The 25384-nt window shown below is 38.4% G+C and overlaps 1 protein-coding gene across 2 annotated transcripts in view; it reads left to right on the top strand.

Moving 5' to 3' along the window:
• The first annotated feature begins 1598 nt into the window (after nt 1–1598).
• The window catches only part of LOC131686818 (unconventional myosin IC), a 118041-nt gene continuing 94255 nt past the window's right edge, over nt 1599–25384 (top strand). The window contains exons 1-2 of one of the 2 annotated variants that reach the window (XM_058970811.1): nt 1599–2115; nt 16316–16626. The gene's annotated coding sequence lies outside the window, so the exon portion shown is untranslated. The remainder of the gene's footprint in view (nt 2116–16315; nt 16627–25384) is intronic. The other variant, XM_058970812.1, reaches the window with a different exon arrangement.

The raw sequence follows: 25384 nt of genomic DNA on the forward strand, positions 1-25384 counted from the left end.
AGCGGATAGCGGATAGCAGATACCGGGTAGCGGATAGCGTATAACGGGTAGCGGATAGCGGGTAGCGGATAGCGAATATCGGGTAGCGATAACGGTTGGCGGATAACTGAAACTTTGCACGTTGAATTTTGCACGCGCAATTTCGTGCCTGAAATTGTGCTCGTGGAATTCTGCACGTGCATTTTCGTACCAGGAATTTTGCATGTGCAACTTCGTACCTGGCATTGAAATTCTGCACGAGCGTTTTCGTAGCGGATAGCAAATAACGGATAGCGATAGCGGATAACGAATAGCGGGTAGCGGATATCGTTCGTTTCTACGCCGCTCCGCTTAAATGATGAGTTCTTCCTGTTCCTCTTGTTTTGTTCTCGGAGCCCTTCAACCCACCGGTTGCTCCGCCGGACTGCTCTGTGTCCTCCTTGGCCACTGTCCGATCCTCGTCTCTATCTGGAGAGTTGAAAATAGACGAAGTGCAGGACACAACATCCTGCAACGAACCACTATATGTATTGTGGTCATAGCTTATTGTATGATCTGCGATGTAAGTTTTCGTATAATTTACGCAATTTTACATGCATCAATTAGTTATTTTTTTATTCAATCCGTTTATTTGATAAGGCCCGTTTGCGTTAGCTTAAAGGTGCCAAATGTGTTTTGGTTTACATTTTAAATTACTTAAAACTAGGGGATTACATATTGATTTTTTTTTAAATCAAACTAATGAGATTTTATTGCTATCTTATATATCTGCACAAGGGGGTAATATGATTTTCATAAGATTAGGGGGGGTCACTTAGTTTTTATGGCAATATGGTTTGACATTTTTATCAGTGAGATTATTGGAGCAAATAATGTTTAATTAAGTGGGACAATTTTTACGACTATCTTAAAAGTATGAATAACTACAGGGCGTGATTGAATTTTGAAAAGATTCGTAATTAGAGCTATTTTTTGTGGGTAGTAGAGTTGGGCATTTTCAATGAGATTATATTATATAATAGTTAAAACGAGAAGAGACCGGAAGAGCTTAATGCTTCGGGAAGATGTTTGGGTGGAGGGGGGGAGGTAGGGGTGTTACCTCTGGGTATAAGAGTCTGGGGAGGGACGGTAGACAAAGATGGCAGGGAGAGAAAATTATTTCAGTTTCAAATAGTGAAAATTGCAGGATTCCTATCAAAAGTCTCAATTGTATTCTACTTTACTTCGGTAATGTCTCTGACATTGCTCACTCATCTTTTTTTAAATTCTTTTTTTTTCTGGACTGTCCATTGTTCAAATGATTTAAATTTCTGGGCCCCTTTATTTCTGCAGTCCATATTTCAAAGACGGCCCTGGTGAGTTTCTTGTCGGTTTCAAAACACAAACCTGATTCATGATACAGCCAGCGATAGGGAGAGAGAGAGAGAAAGAGTGCAAAGACAACTCTGGGGAGTGAGTGCCTCCCCATTAATGGACGGAGCGCAAAATATGTTGCTACTGTGTGTTCATTTTTCCGTCAGCATAAACTCTCAGCCCCAGTGGATTGATCGTCGGTCGGTCGGTTGATCGGTGCGAAGCATATTAACACACTGAACGTGAGTCAGTCTCGGCCAAAGCGGCAAACTTGTAAGTCTAGTTCATCGGGGTCTTACCATCGCGGGAATAACTGGCTCGGTTATCGCGGTGAAAATTCTGCGACTCGCGAGCACTGTCTTTGTGCTATTCAAATATTGTATTATTTTTGTTTTTGTGGATTTTCTTTCTTCGCTGGATTTGACCGTTGGCTATGTGAACCTGGACAGTGTGGGGTCTTACACCCCTTTTTTCCCTGGGATAAGTTGCAGTCTATAATAGCCAGAGAGGTCTGCCGGGCGTGAAAAGCGTGGTCGTGCATCGTTCATAAATTGCAGCTACTCCCTGTGCACATCTATTCGCGCGTGTAGTTCACCACCGGGAAGACGCGAGTGTTTGTGGCCATCGATCTTTGAACCGTCATCGCTCCGACAGCATCCACCGGTCGGTTTGCATTCATCATCCGCTGGCGTGCGGCAGTGATCGGCGGCAGATGCTTGCGATTTAGTGAAACATTTTGGTTGTGATGTGTTGAATTGTACCTACCAGCAATCCCAGGAAGAGGTGAATGTTGTAACTGCAATATTTGATAAATTTTATTAGCTGAGTTTTATTTTATTTATCGATCGGTTCGCACTCGCCAGCCGGTGGCTTTGTGACCTTGAAAGTGAAAGTTATAAGTGCTCTGCAGTAACATTGAATCGAATTCCAGTGCCAGTGCCTATCGAAGTAATATATATTGACAATGGAATCATAATACTTCCAGTACGTCTGTAATGGACCTGAAAAGAACTGATATGTCATTGACACATAGAAAACGTACTAGGTACTAGTATTCCTAGTATACCTTGTGACATCCCTCAAGTCTTCAGACAGCGTATTCGATCTACACACCGGATGGAACTAGATGGATGGGGATCTGATTTTTCATTGACATAATGATATAGACGCACCACCCTCTTTTGTAACCGGTGTTTACAATTTCTCGTTCGCCTTTTTTTCTTATTTCCCTTTGTCGGTATTCATACATGTTTCTTTTTCGCCAGTGAGTAATCCAGCACCAAATAACACTTCCACAATTAAAACAGCCTTAAACTAGTTGATACCGAGTTTTGTTTTTCGGAAAATTGGAAAAAATAATGCAAAATGGTTCTATAATCGATAGAGGAAAAAAAGTTGAAGTTATGTTTTCAGGTTTTCGGGGTATCGAGTTTTATTAGGCTACTTACAAAACCCTTTTAAAACTCGTCAAATATTACTGTCTATGAGAACTCCTAAGTTTCATTCGTTGTTCGACTTGCGCTCGGATAAGACGTGTGCTAGTGCTTTTGCAGTTGCCTTCCCCGGCTCAGTTTTTATTGTGTCCAGTGCTCAGTGCAGTGTCAAAGCCAGTTGTGATTGCTAGGCCTTTGTTTCGAAAACAAAGTGTGTCGTGCTGGTATTGTCAGCCAGTCCCAGCAAAGGTCATCGGCATCGAAAAGATAAGTACCTGTTTCCCTTCTACTATTATTTTCTGTTTTGCCCTTGATACATTCCGTTACTGCTCTTTTTATCGTTCTTTGCGCGAAGTGCTGATCTCGCGCTAAAATGTCCCTCGACGGTCAGCCCACCGATGATAATATGGATGATGAAACATCCCCTGATAAGCCTCCTACCAAACCCCCTCGCCTAAAAGCATACCCAGAGAACTCGACTGGGCCATTTGTGGTTTACTTCCGGACCACCAATAAATCATTTGATATTTTGAAAATATCACGTGATCTGACAGAGCATTACTCGGCCGTGACCCAGATTACAAAGGTTCGCGCGAATAAGTTAAAAATTGTTGTTAGCGACCTCGCACAGGCAAACGGGATTGCTTCCTGTACCCGCTTTACGCAGCATTATAGGGTGTATGTACCGTGTGTAGATGTAGAGGTCGACGGGGTCATAACCGAGGCGAGTTTGACATGCGAGGACGTGCTGAAGTATGGGGCTGGCTGTTTTAAAAACCCCCTACTAAAGCCGGTGAAAATATTAGACTGCAAGAAATTGCACACGCTCGCTGGAGATAAAGAATCCTATATACCATCAGCCTCGCTTCGGGTGACTTTCGCCGGATCGTCTCTTCCAAATTATGTCCTTCTGGATAGGGTTCGCCTGCCTGTACGCCTGTTTGTACCGCGGGTAATGAACTGCAGCAACTGCAAACAGTTGGGCCACACAGCCACCTTTTGTGGCAATAAAAAACGATGTGGCAAGTGCGGTGGAGAGCATGAGGATGACTCTTGTGACAAAGACACTGAAAAGTGTGTTTACTGCGGGGGCCCTCCGCATGCTCTTAAATCATGCCCTGCGTACAAACAGCGCGGGGATAAAATTAAGCGCTCCCTCAAGGAACGCTCGAAGCGCTCTTATGCAGAAATGTTAAAGAATGCTTCGCCATCTGTCCTTTCCGAAAACTCCTTTGCTCTTTTGGCTCCTGTTGAGCAAGAATCTGATAATCCACAAGAGGGAACATCTTTTGTTAACCCGGGGGAGTCCAGGAAGCGGAGAAATCCTGCCTCCCCTAGACTGCCCCGTAAGGGTCCCAAGGTGTCCTCCTCTGAGAGTGCGCCAACCACATCTAATAAATCCAACGGAAGTGCTGCACTAATGCCGAAGCAATCTGCTCCTGGATTTGGAAATTTTAATTCAAACAAGGAGTACCCACCACTTCCAGGGACACCAGAAACCCCAAGTGTCCCTCTTTTTCAAACAGACACTCAGTCCAGTAATGGACTAATGAAATTTTCTGACATCGTGGACTTAATTTTCACAGCTTTCAATGTTACCGATCCTCTTAAAAGCCTTCTGATACGTTTTCTCCCTATAGTGCAAACATTTTTGAAGCAGTTGACTACTAAATGGCCCCTCCTTGCAGCGATCGTATCCTTCGATGGCTAAGTCATCGAACGAGGTCACTGATTCGATCACTGTTCTACAGTGGAACAGCAGAAGTATCCTCCCGAAAATTGATTCCTTTAAATTTTTACTAAATAGTTTAAAATGTGATGTTTTCGCATTATGTGAAACTTGGTTAACTTCCGATATAAATCTCAACTTCCACGACTTTAATATAATTCGTCTGGATCGAGAAAACCCCTATGGAGGAGTACTTTTGGGGATTAAAAAGTGCTATTCTTTCAACCGAATTAACCTCCCTTCGACACCAGGCATTGAAGTTGTCGCTTGTGAAATAAGGATCAAAAGCAAATACCTTAGCATTGCTTCCATCTACATTCCCCCTAGAGCGTCGGTAGGGAACCGAACGCTTTGTAATATCACGGAATTCCTACCGGCACCGCGGCTAGTTCTAGGAGACTTTAACTCGCACGGTACGGTATGGGGTGGTCTTCACGATGATAACAGATCAACATTAATCCAAGATCTTTGCGACAATTTCAACATGACCATCTTAAACACGGGAGAAATGACACGGATTCCTACACCACCAACACGCGCAAGCGCGTTGGATTTATCTCTATGCTCGACTTCGCTACAGTTAGATTGCACGTGGAAGGTGATCCCTGATCCCCACGGTAGCGACCATTTGCCTATCGTAATTTCAATTGCCAACGGTTCAAGACCATCATAAACAATCAATGTCTCATATGACCTCACACGGAACATTGATTGGAAGAGTTACGCGACCGCGATATCCGCTAAAATCGAATCCATTCAAGAACTTCCTCCGGAGGAAGAGTACAGGTTTTTGGCTGGCTTGATTCTCGACAGTGCGAATCAAGCTCAGACTAAACCAGTACCGGGCGCGAACACCCACGGACGATCTCCCACCCTGTGGTGGGACAAAGAGTGCTCAGAACTGTACGCGGAAAAGTCCACTGCGTATAAAGCCTTTCGGGACGACGGGTTACCCGATAGCTATCGACAGTACGCGTCGCTAGAAAAGCGAATGAAGTGTTTGATGAAAGCCAAGAAACGCAGTTATTGGCGCCGGTTCGTCGACGGGTTAACGAGAGAAACAGCGATGAGCACTCTTTGGGGTACGGCTCGACGTATGCGTAACCGAAATAGTATTAACGAGAACGTGGAATATTCAAACCGCTGGATATTCGCCTTCGCCAAGAAGATCTGTCCGGACTCTGTCCCGGTACAGAAAACATACCACGCCGCGTCTCCTCACGATACCGCGAACGAAACACCGTTTTCGATGGTGGAGTTCTCACTTGCCCTCTTATCGTGCAACAATAACGCCCCGGGGTTAGACAGAATCAAATTCAACTTGTTGAAGAATCTGCCTGATTCTGCTAAAAGGCGTTTGCTGAATTTATTTAACAAGTTCCTTGAGGGTAACATTGTTCCTCACGACTGGAGGCAAGTGAAGGTCATCGCTATCGCAAAACCGGGAAAACCAGCCTCCGACCACAACTCGTACCGACCGATTGCAATGCTTTCCTGTATCCGGAAGTTGTTCGAGAAAATGATCTTGTTTCGCCTCGACAATTGGGTCGAAGCAAATGGCTTACTGTCAGATACACAATTTGGCTTCCGCAAAGGCAAAGGGACGAACGATTGCCTTGCGTTGCTTTCTACAGAAATCCAAATGGCCTATGCTAACAAAGAGCAGATGGCATCAGTCTTCTTGGATATTAAGGGGGCTTTTGACTCAGTTTCTATCAATGTTCTTTCAGAGAAGCTGCATCAGCATGGTCTTTCGCCGATTTTAAATAACTTTTTGCTAAACCTGTTGTCTGAGAAGCATATGCATTTTTCGCATGGCGACTTAACAACATCGCGATTTAGCTACATGGGTCTTCCCCAGGGCTCATGTCTAAGTCCCCTGCTCTACAATTTCTACGTGAATGACATTGACGATTGTCTTGTCAATTCATGCACGCTAAGGCAACTTGCAGACGACGGGGTGGTCTCTGTTACAGGGCCCAAAGCTGCCGACTTGCAAGGACCATTACAAAATACCTTGGACAATTTGTCTGCTTGGGCTCTTCAGCTGGGTATTGAGTTCTCCACGGAGAAAACTGAGTTGGTTGTTTTTTCTAGGAAGCGTGAGCCGGCGCAACTCCAGCTTTTATTAATGGGTGCAACGATCAACCAGGTTTTCACATTTAAATATCTCGGGGTCTGGTTCGACTCGAAAGGTACCTGGGGATGTCACATTAGGTATCTGAAACAAAAATGCCAACAAAGGATCAATTTTCTCCGGACAATAACTGGAACATGGTGGGGTGCCCACCCAGGAGACCTAATTAGGTTGTATCAAACAACGATACTGTCGGTAATGGAATACGGATGCTTCTGCTTTCGCTTCGCGGCGAACATACATTTCATCAAACTCGAAAGAATTCAGTATCGTTGTTTGCGTATCGCCTTAGGGTGCATGCAGTCGACCCATACGATGAGTCTCGAAGTGCTGTCGGGCGTTCTCCCGTTGAAAAATCGATTTTGGGAACTCTCATATCGATTGCTCATTCGATGCGATATCTTGAACCCGTTGGTGATTGAAAACTTCGAAAGACTCGTCGAGCTTAATTCTCAAACCCGTTTTATGTCCTTGTACTTCGACTACATGGCACAGAGCATCAATCCTTCTTCGTATAATCCCAACCATGCCCGTTTTCTAGATACTTCTGATTCTACTGTATTCTTCGACACATCCATGAAGGAAGAGATTCGTGGAATACCGGACCATATACTCCCACAAGTGATCCCCAATATATTTTATAATAAATTCCGTGAAGTCGACTGTGACAAAATGTTCTACACTGACGGATCGAATCTCGATGGGTCCACTGGCTTCGGTATCTTCAATAATACTATCACCGCTTCATTCAAGCTCAATGATCCCGCTTCAGTTTACGTCGCAGAATTAGCTGCTATTCAGTACACCCTTGGGATCATCGACACTCTGCCCACAGATCACTACTTCATCATCTCGGACAGCCTCAGCTCTATCGAGGCTCTTCGTGCGATGAAGCCCAAAAAACAATTCCCGTATTTTCTGGGGAAGATACGGGAGTCCTTGTATACGTTATCTGAAAAATCTTACCAGATTACCTTTGTTTGGGTCCCCTCTCATTGCTCTATCCCGGGCAATGAAAAGGCCGACTCATTAGCAAAGGTGGGCGCATTAAATGGTGACATATACGAAAGACCAATCTGCTTCAACGAATTTTTTAGTATTTGTCGTCAGAGGACACTCAACAGTTGGCAAACCTCATGGAGCAATGGTGAACTTGGACGATGGCTACATTCCATTATCCCGAAGGTATCAACGAAGCCTTGGTTCAGGGGGATGGATGTGGGTCGGGATTTTATTCGTGTAATGTCCCGGCTCATGTCTAACCACTACACGTTGCATACACATTTGCGGCGTATTGGGCTTGCGGAGAGTAGTCTGTGCGCTTGTGACGAGGGTTATCACGACATCGACCACGTTGTCTGGGTTTGTGCCGAGTATTGTGACGCCAGGTCTCTGTTAAAGGATTCCCTTCGGGCCCGAGGTAGACCACCCAATGTCCCAGTCCGGGATATGCTAGCAAATCGCGATCTCCCCTATATGTCCCTTATTTACAATTTCATTAAAACGATAAATATCCCAATTTAGCCCCTCTCTTTTATTTCTTGTTTTTAGAAATTTCCTCTTGCTTGTGGAACCGATCAGCTGCAGAGTGCCACTATGTAACCGCCGTCGCCTTTACCACTACGCCTGCATAGAAGGAAACTGAAGCGAGAGCGACTTGATGTCCGATGACTTTTTAAGGATTCCCCGCGGGTCCGAATAATACCATCCGCCAACCCGGTACTCGACGACTTACTAGACTGAGGCGCAAATTTGTTTCGCTGATCTCCCGTTTGCGCGATAGTTGCAAGTTTTGCTCTTCTTTCCCTGTCACCATATACGTCTTCTCTCCCCTGTCCTCGATACACCTGCTGCTACACTGATGTGGAAATAGGCCCCCCTCTGAAATATCTTGACCAAGCATAAGTCTTCGTTAAAAAATCAAATTTGATTTCTGTATTCCTAGTTTTAAGATAGCTGTAATTTTTACTCTTTATTGAAACTCTTGTCCTCCATCTTGTAAATAGAATTGTATCCCTAGTTTTAAGATATCTGTGAAATTTCTCATAAATATTTGTTCCACCTTTTGTTAGTTTTAAGATAACTGTAAAATATTTCGTAAAATACTATTACTCCCCCTCTTGTATATCAAACTGAATCCCTTGTTTTAAAATTTTTCATAAAAAAATCTTTTGGCCCTCTCTTGTATATTGAATCTTATTTCTAGTCTTAAGATAGCTGTAAACTTTTTTTTCTTGTATAAAAAAAATATTTCAACATTGTAACCTCCTAGTTTTAAGATATCCAAAATGTAAAAACAAAAGAATTTGGCACCGCCAAGCTAACGCATTTGTGCCTATCAAATAAACGAATTGAATAAAAAAAAAAAAAAACTCCTAAGTTTGCTTGACCTTCTGCAAAGTTGTTTAGAACATTTAATAGACCTTTTTATCTAGCGTCTCAAAAGTAGGGGCGTAGCTAAGGGTGAGCTTGGGGGTTAAGCCCCCCGCTCCAAACCAAAAGAATGAAGAACTAGTCACTATCCTTAGAATTCAACTGAAGCTCACATTTTATCGAAAAATCGGAAAATTTTGATTGATAAATCGGGAATGTTAAAATTAAAAACAAATCTTTATTCTAACGAAATTTGAAACAACCAAAAAAAATCCCAGTTGTTTGGTTGCAGTAATCAACCAACCATCTAGGAGTGTAGAACCCACATTTTGACAACTGACAGCTTGACTTCCAAACATTGGATCAATCTGAAAGTATTCAGATATATACATTGTAGATGGGAGTATATTTTGTATACGAACGGCTCTTCTACGCATAATTATACTATGGATATAGGAAATCCCATTGAATATGGTATAATTATGGATATAGCGGCAGTGTAATGGTGGTCGATAAGTGTGATGCAGGATTTAATTTTTAATAAGAAGACACAACGAATTGGCGTCAGAGTTGCAGTTAATTTAAAGTGGTACAAGATGCTCTTCTATTGGTGACGATGGAATATTTATTGAGACAAAAATGTGGATTAGTTCCGCGCTCACCTGCACCCAGTTTCATCATGTAATAAAGACAGTACAAATTTCATTAAAGACGCTTGCTGCTACATAAAGAAGGTATTCAAATCTATGCCAAAGTCTGCTATTAGTGCTTTTTATTATTTCACACCGCTTACTATGATAGATTTACAATATTCGTATGGCAATATAAAAACTGGCATTGACAATAATGTGAGTAAGCTGAAAATGCAGTTATCCTACGCTATTACATCTTTCGTGATACTGGTTCATAGCACTTCATAAGCTCAGACCACTTTTTATACCTAAGAGAATCAAACAGCTACGTGTCGATAATGTTAACAAAATGAGCTCCATGAAATCTTCTAAAAGAATGGATGCTTCATATTGTGCCGTCACTCTAGTTTCCTTGCAGGGGAGACCGGGGCTAATTGGCGGTGTTTTCAGTTTTTATTTTTTACCGCTTTGATTTTGGTAGATTTTGCAAAATATAACACGTTGCATGAAAGAGTAGACTGTTGGCAACATCTCTGAATTTGATTAAAATGTTTGATACGTAGTCTTCATTTCTAGAGACAAAAATATGTGACGCGGAAAACCCGCCAACTTACCCCAGCCTCGGGGTAAGTTGGCGGTATGTATGGGGTAAATTGGCGGACTTGGCCAGAAAATAGGACTACCAAATGGAAATTCAATTACATCAGTGGTCCTTATGAAATTGCCGATTGTCTTTTCAATAAAACTGTATAGTATTCGCCACTTTTCATTATATTTCAGTCTCAATCAGAGCTACAAATATTCAATTTCATTGAATGAAAATTGATCATATTTAGCCACATTCATTTTCAATATTCAGTGACGCAGCTGAAAACGTCAAACGAACAAATTGCCCATTTATCCATGCAGATTTTCATTCGTCTTCGATTATAACACGAAGCGACCGTGCATCAACGAATCAAACGCATCAAAGTAGGCCCTGGCATAATGTAAGCGATGATAATTGATGTTTTATATGCTTTGTCGCCATTTGAAAACATATGCGTAGATAATCAGTGAAATGAATATTTTTTCTATTCACCACGAGTCGCATCAGGTTCATTTTCAGCCGTCAAAAAAGAGCTTCGATTATTTTTAACTCTGGTCTCAATACCCCGTCATTTTGACTTCGATGCGTACTCTATATTCAAAAGCAAATTTTCGAAATTCTTCAGGCGATTGGCTGAAATAATTGTCCCCTGCATTGACGAGAGACACAAGAAAATGATTCTCTTACTTTGAAGAAAATTCCAGAAATGAAAATATATGATGACTATTTTTGAACTATAAATAGTACCGCCAACTTGCCCCGTGTGTGTTACCACCAACTTACCCCAACTGCATATTTTATAAAAAAGGATTTAAAAAATTACTTTTGGGTATGAATAGGTATAATGTATATAGGGATGCTGAAACCTCTTTTCACGCACTATCGAAAAATATAATTGTTCGGGGAATAGATTAAAAACCACCCTAAATAACACAAAATGTTTAAAATTAAGAAAATTTACAAAGTTTGCCCAAAAACATAATTTTGCCTACAGCTTCTACAAAACATAACGTTTTGTAACAAAACACATTATGGATAATGAGTTTCACACTACTTGAGGTACACAACGAGAGACAGCACTTTATGTCTAATAGAAAGGGAGAAAAGACTTTCCCCAACCGCCAACTTTCCCCAACCGCCAACTAGCCCCGAGCTCCCCTACGGACGCGCATCTTCTACGATTGCACACAGCCAGTGAGAGTGGGACTGCACCGTAGTCGACAACCACTTTTAAGTCTCTACTGAATATTTAGTTGGTCTTTTTTCAGTCACTCGCGCTACATGGCCAACCCACTTTAATGGGTGGAAATCACCTGAACCTTGTTGGCGACAAACCACTTAATGACCGTTTTCCGTCATTACAGTACAGTTTTTACGCGGTTTTTTACGATGTTTTTTGCGCGGATTTTCGAATTACTGCGGTTTTTTCACGTGGATTTTCCAGTTAACACTCTTTTGAATGCAAAAGACAGACTTTTTTTGAAAGAAATATTCTAAGTCCTTTCAAATGCAAAGAACTTAGAACAATTTTGACAGTTTTTTTGCGCGGATTTCACAATATGCACGGTTTTTGCAGTGGTACCTATTCGTCAAGACCATTCCGAAAATACCCATATTGATTGAGGTATAGCGAATTTCACTAAACCGGAAGTCGCCATCTTGGATTTCAAAATGGTGTCGAAAATGAATTTCTGGCACCTGCTCGTCGAGACCATTCCGAAAATATCCATATTGATTGGATTATAGAGAATTTCGCTAAACCGGAAGTCGCCACCCTGAATTTCAAAATGTCGTCAAACATAAGTTTCTGGCACTTACCCGTCAAGTCTATTCCGAAATTATTGAGGTGCGAGCTATAAGGAGTCTTCAAGACCCGTCTCTACTATCTTTCCGAAAATGCATTCATAAGGACTTTGAATATTTATTGCAAAAACCGTTGTAATTGTGAAATTCGCCTAAAGCAACCTGCCAAAATTCTTCAAGTTCATTGCATTTAAAGGAACTCAGAATTTTTTTTCAGAAAAAAGTCTAAGTCTTTTGAATTCAAAAGGGCTTAGAATATTTTTGCGAAATCCGCGCAAAAAAAAAAGGTTCCAATGAAAATCTCGCTTCTCAAACTGCAGGTACAGACAACCTAACAAACTAGACATTTCTTAGAAATCTTCGACAGTTTAATTTGCTAGGTGATAGAATCCTTCTCTGGTTGCCGTTCCGCCGCAGTCTGCCTTTATGTGGGTTTCGTCGTCTATTCCCTCGCCATCGAACTTCATCAATATCGTCGTGTGCAGTTTCCAGGATATCTAATTTAGTTCTACATTTCACCGCATATAGGGCGCTAACACTAACTTCTCAAGTTAGTGTTGTTGTCCTCTATACTATGAAATATGGAACTAAAATTGTGTACTCGAAAGATGACTCATATCCTGTCTAAAATAGTTCCATACATACTATTCAATTAAACCCATCTATTATTTCGCAAAACAATAAAGTTCGTGGGCTTCGACTACTGATTCACCACCATGTGCTATTAGGCCCATGCAAAACTGACTCTTACTTCATTAAAAAATTTATTACTTCTTCTAAGGAAGTTGGATTGATTTACAGTCTTCGACAAAATTATAGGTATTAAAATTATCTTTCCTATTTTCACTTGCAGTGTTAAATTGATGCATACAGTGCCATGTAGCGGTGAAAATTTAACTTAGTGCACTTTCTCGATGTAAATTGTCGAAGAATCCGATACGAACTATGAACACGTTGGTTCGGTAGCTAGCCTCGTCCGGATTAGCTCAAATTTGTAGTAGCATGGGCCGATTGAGTTTTCAAAAATTCCTATTTTTCCTGAGCAGTCTATTGTATTTACACGTGGGAGATTGATCATCATAAGTACACAGTGTGGTCACAATAGGCAAATCAAGGTAGCAGAGTTACGAAGGAAGGAATAGAGTGGCAACTGTATTTTCACCACTCGAACACCGCTGCCTGCACAAAATCTTTGATTCCATAAATTTATTAAAATCGGCACCGGGTGTTTCCGGAGACAGATCGTGTAGTTGAAGATCGATTGCATTACCTTCAGCGTGTACGGGGATTTTGATTTGTTGGTACTTCAAACAAAAGTTTATATATATGGGGTGGAGATAGCGTACTTGGTAAATCGATTGCCTTGTACGCAGCTCACCTGGGTTCAATTTCCAACCCCGCAAATAGGGTTAGAGATTTTTCTCATAAGATTTCTCTAACCCGACAAAGAGGCGAATGACTCTAAGGTAAAAACCTTTATAATCAAAATAAAAAAAAAGTTTATATAGCGATTGTACTGTTGAATCTTTTAATACAACATTCCGTATATGGTGGAAATGAATAGAATGAACTTTAAAATTGTCCTTTTTGTGTATTCTAACGACATTCATTTAGCAGGAGACTGGAAGATATAAAAGGTTTATTCGGAGCCATAATACTCAAATCAGAGCAAGGATTTGAAAGACGAAAGTATAGGAAGGCGTGGAAAAGGATCATGTGAGCAAGCTAAAAATTACTCGATGACTTATCCCTTTGTCTTCTACTACAGGAGTCGGGATGTTTTGACATTTCGATCAAATGCAAATTACCCGAACTATATTCCACGTTACATATTTGATCTCGCAATAAGCGCTCCGCTTCTGTAACGGGGTTTTAATTTAACAGGATGTTCAGCATATTTTCCGCATAATGAATCATTCGAAGCTTCCAAAAGCGATACCATACTTTGATAGAGATGGGTTTCCACTCATAACACAACCCACAACATAATTGGGGGCATCTCAGATATCAACTTGAGAAACACTGAATTGATGGAATACTTGAGTAGCACCAATCTGCATATACTCGATAAAGGAAATTGCCCAACATTTGCACAATCTGGCAGGGAAAAGGTGTTAGATGTAGCTATCTGCTCTGGTGGTATTACACATGAGTTGGCAAACTGGCTCATCAGAATGAGTTGGAACCGCCGTTATTTAATCATAAATAATTCAACTTTGATCATTTAAATGTATACCTAGATGTGGTTACATACCATAATCATAAATTTACGAACTGGGACATCTGCGAAGAGGGATTGGCGATTAGGTTTTACAGGTATTCAACGATTGAAGCTCCAAGTGACTTGGATGTGGTCACGGACAAAATAATCTCATTCTATGTAGCAGCTTGTTCGCTTCGAGTTATGCGTGCTTCTACACCTTGGCGAAATTCCGAAATTGCTTGACTCTAAAAGTGAATGTGAATACTCGTCTGACGAAAATGAAGTCCTCAATTGTCTTTTGACACACACTTTACAGGTTGTACGGAGCCATCACAGACGATTGTCCCTGAGTTCTTTTCAGGTAGTTCTGATTATTGAGCATTTGCTCGTATGGTTTCGACAACCGAATCGATCCAATGGGCGCTTGAAAGTTTTGGATAAAGCAAAAGATTCGTTCTTGGGTTGCATCCGAACATGCCAACCATTGGCGTTACTTGCAAACTTGTTTTTAAGCCAAAACTTTTCTGCGGGGTGTGAGTCAAAACATTTCAAAGAATTTGTTGCATTTTCCTATTCACAATTGTAGTATTTTAATCAAGGCACTGACTGGACATTGCAAACTCGATTATCACATGGATATTAATCAGCGTGCTTGCGTATCCGGATTTTTGGATCTTCATACATAGATAAACCTATGTACACTGAGAGAATATATTCGTAAATCGCTAAGAATTAGTTTCGTAGAGGTAGTTTTCATAAAATATACGAATGATGAATCATTCGTAGTTCTATTGAAACACTTTTATTTTTTATTACGAGTTTCGTAAAAATTACGAAACGACTTTCGTTGGCTTATTACGTATCGGCTTCATTAGACAAATGAATTGTTAGAATTGTATACGAAAGTTTTTATAATATTTACGAGCACCAGAATATGGTGTCGTTGTTGCAGTACGGATTCGATCGAATTCAGATGAGCCATCGCCAACTGTTCGTTGGTTTTGTATGAATAATTTTGAGTCTTTCTCTCCTTCGGGATAATCCACAAAGACGCTCGTTCCATATTCTGCCGGAGCAATGCTAAAACAATATGCTAATTAATACGAATATTTTTCTAAGATGAATGAAAATGAATGTACGACTAACGAAATCGTTCGTAATATAAAACATGTATTAAAACAAACGAAACATTTCGTTTAATTCACGAAACATAATTTCGTTTTCAACGAAAACATGCATGCAATGTACACTAAATACGTGAAATTTATGAATACTTTCGTTCATCAAACGGTCATTTTTTCAGTTCATGAAATGAACAAAACCTACTATTTACAATACACGAAGAATTTTGCAGAAAACGGCTAATGAACTCGTGCATTGCACGACCATTTTCTTAATATTTTCGAATTTATATTTTCAGTGTACAGGGTGCTGTAACTCAAAGATATGTTATTGTTGCTAGCCCAGTGAAGCAAAGACTTATGGGCTTTATCAGCAGTCTCCATTATTCCCAATCTAATGTTTACTGTTTTGTGTTGTGATTGCATTGTGCTGTCATTTTCCATTCCCCGACCTAATTCTATCATCTTCCGTTTTCTTCAAATCAGGAAAGTGATGAGACGACACGATAAGGTACTAATCTTCGAATAACATGGGGAACGTCCCAATCGAGCCAATATTTCCTGTGAATTCCTCAGTAAAGATGCTCAGGAGATTGATAAAATCATTAGAATACTTTTTCTTCGTTTGGGTTTTTTATCTGATGAAATACAAACAATAAACAAAATTGCGTTTGCAGGAAAAGCTCGATCAAATCTGAAACTGTTCGACCTTTGCTCGAATTTCTCCTTCAACGCACACAGTGAGCGGGCGGTCGATTAGACCAACAAAACAAAACAATCAAACAACCTCCATCAGCCAATCTAGTGATCATTTGAACATACATATTCCAAGGTACTCCCCTGTCCGGTTGGGGTGGGTTATGTCTGCGCTTGAAGTGCAGTACCAAAATCGTTCGGTTCGGTTGTTCGATAGCTGTTTGAAACTGAAATTCCATCCACGTTTGTTTTTCCTCTCGTCGGCAGCGAACCGAAGTGAGTGAATCTATATCCGGAATATATGGGTCAAGAAACCTAGTGATCTAGTGAGCAGTGCATGCATACACATAGGTATCTAGTAAAGAGGAACAACAGTGCAGTTGTGTGGTAATATTGATCCCATCGCCCAGCGTCAGTGGTTTGTTGACAGTTCGGCGTCAATCGTGAAAGGAGTAGTGAGAAAAAAGTTGCCGCGGCTGTTTGGATTAGATCGGCTTACCGGTCAGGGATCGAGGTACGGAAAGCTGTAAACTCTAAACCCGCGACGGTGGCGTTGCAGCACAGTTAGGGGAGTGAAGGTGAGTCTTTCGTATAACACATACCCACGACCATTTTGGTGCCCGTAAATATACCGGGAGAGAAACTAGTCGCATTACAAAAACGGGTGTATTGCTGGTGTTTCGGTAATTTCAATGTTAATTTGATTGCAGAGAAACATTTAATCGTTTCAAAGCATTCAATAACCGTTATCTGATGTGCTCACATATAGATAGCTGCATGTCATTAGTTAAGCCTTGGACTGCACTTTCATTCTATCTAAATGTGCATTAGTGTCCTACAATTTCTAGAAGAAAATTTAGGAATGATTAAGATCTTGATCAGGATAAGTGTTCAACGCTTGTATGTACGATACAAGGAAGGAATTGTAGATGCATAAAATTTTGTAATTCCACTTTTAGGATTTTGTTCTAAAGCTTCTTTGTTTGAAAAATTTAAAGAATAATTTAATTTATTTTTAAATTGGAATGCTCGTTTATTAGAAAGGTGCGAAGTCGAATTTTCTTGAGGGTACATAATGTGACCAAAACTCTTTCAAAACCAAATATTAAATTGAAGAGCTACCCTACTTCTGTCGTTCCTCGATTTGATCGAATAGTGGATTGACGGAAGAATGATTTTGTACAAGCGGGTAATTGAACAATCAAACATTACATTTGACCCTCTTTCAACAGCAAGATGATCGAGAGTTTGGGTATTGTAGTTGAAACAGATTTTGGCATCTTTTTTGTGATCTAGCGAGTAAACTAACTTCTTTAAGGGAGAAAGTGAGATTTGCTAGCTGATTTTAGGTGAAATATTTTGCGAGTATCAGCATCACTTTTACTGAACAAAAATTGTTTACTGAGATCTCAGCTATTGAGATTTCGGCAAAAGATGCGAAAAAAGCTGAGATTCGGTATAAAAAATTAATAGCGGCAAGCTTGAATCTAGTTGGTACCGCCACACGGTACTATCTTTGATTTTAGGCCTGAGTTTAGTCCGGCCTAAGATGTTAGTACCTGTCATTGCAGAAATGGCTGCATCCTGAAGCCAAATGAAAACGGTGTAAAGGGGCGCCATATTCCTCTTGCATACATCTCAATAATTTGAATCAACTTTTCGACCTTTATGTGCAATATTATGGCCCATGTTGCACACAAACCATATGAGGGCAAGTAAGCAAGTTTTATCCCGTACGAAAAACAGGTGTAATCGAATTTTAAATGCATTTTTTTAAATATTCTTTTATCGTCCTATATCTAGAAGGTGCTACACGCTCATTTCAAAACGCCACATCGAAGAGTTATAATGCAGGTTAGCAGAAGTCGAATCATATTGAAACAAACTGTCGAACGAAATTTTATAATAGGATTCAGAGATGAAATTTTTTTTCGTTCGTTAGTTTACCTATGGCTATCAAAATGAGTGAAGTTTAATTTGCTCACAATTTTTTAGTTATTTTTACATGAGGAAAAGAATATATAATCACAATTTGTTCTTTTTTCTAGTTGTATCTTCTCACAAAGAACACCATAAGCATGTGGAAGTTTATTTATATTTTTACTGCTTTTGAAAGAGTTCAAAACTAAGATTGAATAAAAAATTGTAAATGAAGCCATGCCATATAGCCTAAGTAACACTTTTAAATATGACGGCAAACAAACTGTTACAAATATTCTCATTTTGATCGTTATTTAAATGTTATCGGAGCTTGCTTGTATTGTTTCGTAATTTATAATTTTCTAGCATATCTTGAACGATTTGCATTTCCGCTGTAGTACAAATTTTCGTTTAATTCTTTATGATAGAACAGATATGCACAGGGTATGAAAGAGCTGTGAAAGCTTAGACTAGACAGATGACTTGACAAAATGACGCAAAAAGTTGAATACGGAAAAATCGCTTAAATCGTGTCGGAACTTAAGGGGGGTTGTGTAAGGTATTATCGGTAAAAAATTGGATACTATATTTTTTTCGATTCAAAGATTCTTTGTCTTTTCAGTCAGGCGCCACATCGAAATCTTGTTTTGCGGTGTACACCATAACTCAAAATCTACTGGACAAACGTTGAGACATTTGCACAGTTGTTTTTCACAGCATTTCACAAGTAATTAAGGGCGCTTTTATTTTTTGGTCGATTTTCGATTTTTTCGTGGTACTTTAAAACCAAAGTCCGATTATTGCTAAAACAACGATTAACATGTTATTGTAAAATAATAATATTTAGCAGTTTGCAAAAAGCTCTTGTAGTTGCCTGGCCAATGATGTGAAGAAGAAGAACTGTGCAAAATTCAGAACGATTGGTCCAAGAAATTTTGTCTGCATCCAGTATCAGGTTCAATATGTAAATTTATAATTATCAATTCATTATCAGACAGATGGCAGACTATAAGAAGTAACTAATTATAATTTTTATTAATTAAAATTACTGAACTTTTGGTATTTCAGGCATGATTGGATAATCGTGCTGATAATTTGAATTACTTCATTTTCAGCAAAGTAGGTCTGCCAAATTCTATATGCATGGTTAGTAGACTAGTTGGGTATGATGGTATAATAAGCCCCACCAGGCTAAAATTTCAGATTTCCATTCCATGGACGACATAATTATCTGAAGCAAATAAATAATTTTTATGGCATTTTTCATGTGTTGCAGAACAGCAACTGATACAAACTTTTCAAAAGATGTAATCTTCAACTCTTTTTCTATAAGAATTTGATTTAATTTGGAACAGTCAGATGTGCTTTAGGATGTAAAAAAATGATAACCCAAAACATGGAGAACGAAAACAATCCAAAAGAATAATTTTCAATTTTGCCTCATCGCTTCTTATGTATAACCCATGTGTACTGCAAACTTTAACCGCGTTTTTCTCGAAACCACTGGCCGGAAATGTAACTCGAGCAAATGATTTTTGGTCGCTTTGAAATTTTCACAGTATATTCAAAATTGATTTTTCAAGTCACGTACGCAGGATTAAATTTTTTATTGCTCACCTTTTTATTGATTAACGATTTTGTGTAGATTTTTATGACATTATCTACGTTTTTTCACTCACAACTGCGCCATTTCGCTTGAAATCAAAATATCGAAAAAATCCTACGTACATTGCTATTGACATAAGGAATCAGAAAAACTTTAGTTTTTGGCGCTAGGTCAAAAATCACGGGAGATAGATTTCCGACCGTGGACCCCTTCCATAAAACGCGCATGAGGTGAAAATGCTGCAGAGCCGCCATCTTCTGATGAAATTGCTCGAAAAAATTATTTTATTTGATACAATACTTATGTTATAAATCCCATTCAACAAGATGTCGATTCTCCATTTTATTGAGCAATAAAAAATTCTCGAAATAATCAGCATAAACAGTGCTCTCGAAATAATGGCATAAACAGTGCATTTTAAATTAACTTTATTGTACAGTTTTTTAACATAGCCGTGTATTGCTGATCAGAACGCAGCAATGCAAATGGCAGCATCATGTTACCGGAAGAAGACGAAAATATGCAAAAATTTGTCATGCTTCTCTTGCATACATTTCGTTATTTTCAATCCTCTCTTCGGCTTCTTTCTGGATAAATATGGCTCTCTTTGCTCGCAATAAAGATAAATAAGCCAGTCTATCAGGTAGGAAGGACAAGTACTGTCGAAGTACACTAATAAAATAAAATGCCAATTAATGCGTAGAAAACTACGCATTTTCAATAGAAGTGGAATAACCCATTAAGTGGGTAAAGAGTTCGTATCCATAAATGAATACAGCTCTTGTACGTCAACCTGGGTATGTTTTACCCTTTTTTCGCAGAACTGTTACAACAAAACGCGTGAAAAATATCCATTCATGAAAATCGCGCCAGAATGAAAAATACTGTCAATAGAATTATTTCTGAATTAAAAAAAAACATAAAATAACATTCACTTCACATTATTGTCTCCTTAACTACTTAACAAAATAAAACCGCCAACTGGATATATTTTTAATGGCTGGATCTTTTGGCTGCTCTGAAAATGCCAAACGCATATTTGCAACATCCTCAGTAGTTTAAACAGCCGTTTTTTATGAGCATTGCCGAAATGTTCCGTTTCCGCCACGTACTCAGATGCAGGCCGGTAATTTGCAGCTTCCGCTACGAACCTTAGTTTGCAGGTTAACTCGCTTAAAATAATTCTTAATGACTTTTCACTCATTATTAAGATCAGTATATCCATTGACATTATCTCATAGAGTAGTTGTGAAATGAATAAAAAGCACCAATTGTTAGAAGCAATAAAATACCCATTTTTTGACAGCTCGAATAACTTCCGAAAATGGGCAATTTGAATACATAAAATGGGTAAAGTTTTTTTACCGTGTTTATCTACCTGCATTTTTTTTATTTCCTCGTTCTTTCCTTCTCTCTACACGCTTGATTCCAATTGCACATCAAAGGGTTACAATAGAGCACGTTTGATTGAGATCAATTCAGATCAAAGTTGTTTTTGTGAATTAGAAGCAGAACTACAATAAGAAGTGTTTTGATTCTTTTCTTTTTGCTTATAGCTAAGAGAATAAGTGGGACCATTTAATTCGTTAATATAAATCGATAAAATATTTTCACGAATTATTGCCCATATATCTATTGTATCACAGATCAAAGAAAGTAGATAACGGAAGAAAATTATTGTTTTTAGGGGATAGATCCAAACAAATGGCAATTGGATATAGATCGTCAAATGCAATATTTTATGAATTTACTTACACTGGTCGTTAGCAAATTGAATCAGAATGTTAACCGCTTAGAAATTAGCTTCACAAATACCCTAAGCTAAGAGTAAATAATTGATTTTAAATATGTGCAATGTTCCAATAAGAATAAAATCACATAAAACATCTGAATGCAAAATGTTTTGAAATTTATTGTGAACACAACAGTGATCAATATATTTATTTCGATTTTTGGCATAAATCGTTCCAATTTGCATTGATGCATTATAGAAATATGTCTATATTCTGTCTGCCACAGTGCAAAAAAAAAATTAAATATAACGCTCGTGAATATAAATGATCATTCTGTCAAAGTTTAATTTTCTGTTTGATCTTTGTTTATTTTTTTTTAAACCTCGCTGAAAAACGTGTATAATTTTAATTCGCAGACCTTCATTGATAATTGATCTTTATTCCAAACATGTGAAAATTCACTTCAAACGAAAATAAATGTTCTCCCCCACGTCGATAGGTATCATGTTCAATTAGAATGACACTACAGTTCATTTTTAATTCAGATTGAAATATTTTAACCAATTTTTTAATCAAAGTATGAAATCCCGACAAACATATAATTCCTGCTTAAAAGCCAACTGTCAAAATTCTCTTTGAAGAGGAATTCCGGACAAACCGTTACTCGCCAATCACAGATGTTGGCAGTACACAAAAGAGAAAAATTTTCTCTTACATTAACTGCTATGAACTGTGTTTATCCAGCGACGGTTTGTCCGGAATTTCCTTTCAAAGAGAATTTTGACAGTTGGGTTTTAATCAGTAATCATATTTTTGCCGAGAAATAACTATCATGGCCCCAATTACAACCGATGGTTTAGCCACATCTAACTCGACGAGCGCCTATTCAAACTGAATAAAAACATGCATTTGTATATCAATTTATTTTCTTTTGTGCATATTATGTCACTACAAAGTACTGTACATCATCGGCCAACTTTCAACTATCCAACACGTTAAAGTTCTATGTTCAGAAACATATCGGCAACATGTTGACAAAATTGTTCTCAAACCCTATGGAACGAGATATTTGACGAAGAAAAGCTATTTTACTGCAAGAAAATATCGGAATGAATTTACTCATTTTCTTTAACTTGAATTTGTTGTTTTTTAACATTGACGTGTAACGCAGATCAGAACGCAGCCATATAAATGACAGCATCGTTTGATTAAAGCTTACCAAATATTTTAGGCCGGTTTAAAAGTTAGTCCGGTTTAAAAACAGTTAGTACGGCTTTGTGCTTAAGGCTATAAGTGTGTAGTTCCGTGCCGAGGACTTATGATATTACCTATTTTCTGAGACATTCGTCTGACACACAACTTCGAATATGGACCGTATGATTTCAATGTTTATTCATAAAAAGTTTTGGAATGGTTATAAAAATGCTATTCTAAAGATTATAATTTTCCTATAAAACTTATTTCGAAAAAGATGCTGGAAGTATCAAGCAATCCAGATGAAATAAAGAAACGCGAATTGAAATAAAAAAGCATTTTTTTAACATTTTTTATGGTTTATTCAAATGAATATATAATACATTTTCTTTTAATCAATGGTGCATATTTCAAAAACGAATTTTCAGAGCATAAAACACTGTTTGATATATACTGATTTACACACACACACCAAAAAAATCTGAATTTTATCGTTGACGTAATTGCAAACATGACACAATTCAACAAACCGTAATTTACGAAATGACGGAACATTACCGTGGTCCGTTTAATTTTACATGAAACATATACTTTACATGCGCAATGACATAAAATTACACTTCCTACCATTCAGAACAAACGCTGTATGTGGAGTAAAATTACATGATTTACGAAATTAAACGTCATGTAAAATTAAAATCAAACGTAAAACTAAGTCATTTTTGATGCTCGTATATGTCATGGTCAGGAGACGTAAATTTACACTATTTTTTCTAGGTGTGCAACTATCGTTATGTATTTTGAGGGTCTTCGAGGACCTTCAGTCCAATTTCTCCAATTTTTGCGATTTTTTCATAAAAAATCAAAACTTGTCCCGTTTATGCCAGCATTTATGCAACCACTTGACAAAACTATAAAAGACTCTTGCTGCATGAAGCTTTTTGTTTTATATTTTTCTATTCTATTCTATTCTTAGTCGTGCATACCAAGATTCTTGAACCTAACAAAATTTGTTATAATGCTGATAGAAGCCTATCACAGGTTGTCACATTTTTGATATACACTAGAGAAATTTCACAACTTGTAACGAAAAATCGTCATAACAAAGTAACACAGTCTGTAATAATTATGTTTTTTTTTTCTTTCTGATCGGGATGTCATTGGTAATAATAAGTCAACTTTCAGAAAATAACAAAAAAAAAACTGTAAATAGTTTAATTATTTACAAAAAGTGTAATTGAAGGGTATGGTGCATTTTTTATATCCGGTACTGCATAAAACTGAAGTAACTTTCATAAAGCTCTGAGATGTAGTCAACGGTCCGCTCTTTTATGAAACGTGTTCTATTTTACACGATCATATACAAAAAATAATTTAATCAAAGCAAAAATTTTGGCACCGAGAACAACACTTTCGAATAGTGAAAAGAAATATGAATTTCATGATGAAGATTGCATTTTCCGCATTCTCTATCAAGATCGGCTCTATGAGCATTAGATTTTTGTTGTAGCATCAATAATGTGAATAACAATTAAGTAGTATTGGAAATAAAAGGAATTCAAAAATATTTCAAGTTAGTGGCTATTATTGGTGTACCTGCTTTGGTTTTTTATATGGCATCGCTGATCAGAGCAGAGTCATTAAAATGACAGAAGCAACCTGTTTGAAACTTAAATTCCCTAATAATAACTTAAATTCACTAAAAGTAATCATTCGTTCACTAAGTTCACTTTTCGCGCTGAATTGAATCTGAGAAATAATGAGTCTGCAGATCAGTTTTTATTTGTAAAGATTATCCATCTAATAGGAATACCAACCAGTCATCGAATAAAAGACCCCCGGGCAAAGCTCCATCATATTCACGCATGTTTGTACAGCACATCGCACCTCTGGAAGATAAGTTTCGATTTTTGCAGCAGCTGTATTAAAACCATGCATAATTATGTATTGTTTTCCAACATCAACCAGTATTCGCCAGGGGTACGATGAAGACCTGAAAAGTGAATCTAATAATAGCGAAGCAATAGCAAGTCTCGCATCACACAGTAGTAAATGGGGAAAAAATCAACAATAATAGTAAATTCGAAATAGGTTACTCGATTTGTTATCCACTTATGAAACTTATTCCATGCGCTAAATTACCGATACTCCAAACCTGTTTTAACGTCTGGCTCTGGAAGTATGCACACCTGGAGTTAATTCTCCATCAAACCAGCAGTTCAAACAAGAAAAAGTGTCTGTTATTAGGAACAATGTGGTTTAAGTTGTATTTATTAACTTGAATCGATTGTGTATGAACTTTAAAACTTGATAACAATGACGTGGAAAAGGGGAGAATCGCTTTCATGATTAAACTACTAACAATCAATCAACAACGTGTGGAAAGTAACAAGAGGCTAGATGAAGTAGCCTTATGATTTGTCGATGATTGTTTGTTTGTTTTAGCAGTGCCAATACTTTTACTTTTCAACGACTGTTATGATTTAATTTACTATCAATACCAAAACCATTCCCTCTTGTCACTATTCCTTTATAATGGCATAAATCGAGTCTTGCATTTCCTCTTTCCTCGCTCATTTATATCGTGAGAGAATTACCTTCACTTAATTTCGATTGTAAACGTTGAATTAAACAGTGACTACGTGCTCTACTTTAGCTCTCCGAGACTTCGAATGGCAGATTTCATAAGCACGGCATGCAATCGCATCACACACCGTTGTAGTTGTTGAGTTTAAATTCCGTCCGTAGGTTAAAAGATCCTTTCGGGAGAAAGATTTCGTCGAACGCTCAGGCTTCACACTCATCGCAAGAAAAATAAATTGAATTCGAGTTTTTTTCTTGAGAAATTGATGAAAGTTCTAATAAACGCAACAACGAGTGAAA

Source organism: Topomyia yanbarensis, chromosome 3, assembly GCF_030247195.1.
Source record: "Topomyia yanbarensis strain Yona2022 chromosome 3, ASM3024719v1, whole genome shotgun sequence".
Taxonomy (NCBI): domain Eukaryota; kingdom Metazoa; phylum Arthropoda; class Insecta; order Diptera; family Culicidae; genus Topomyia; species Topomyia yanbarensis.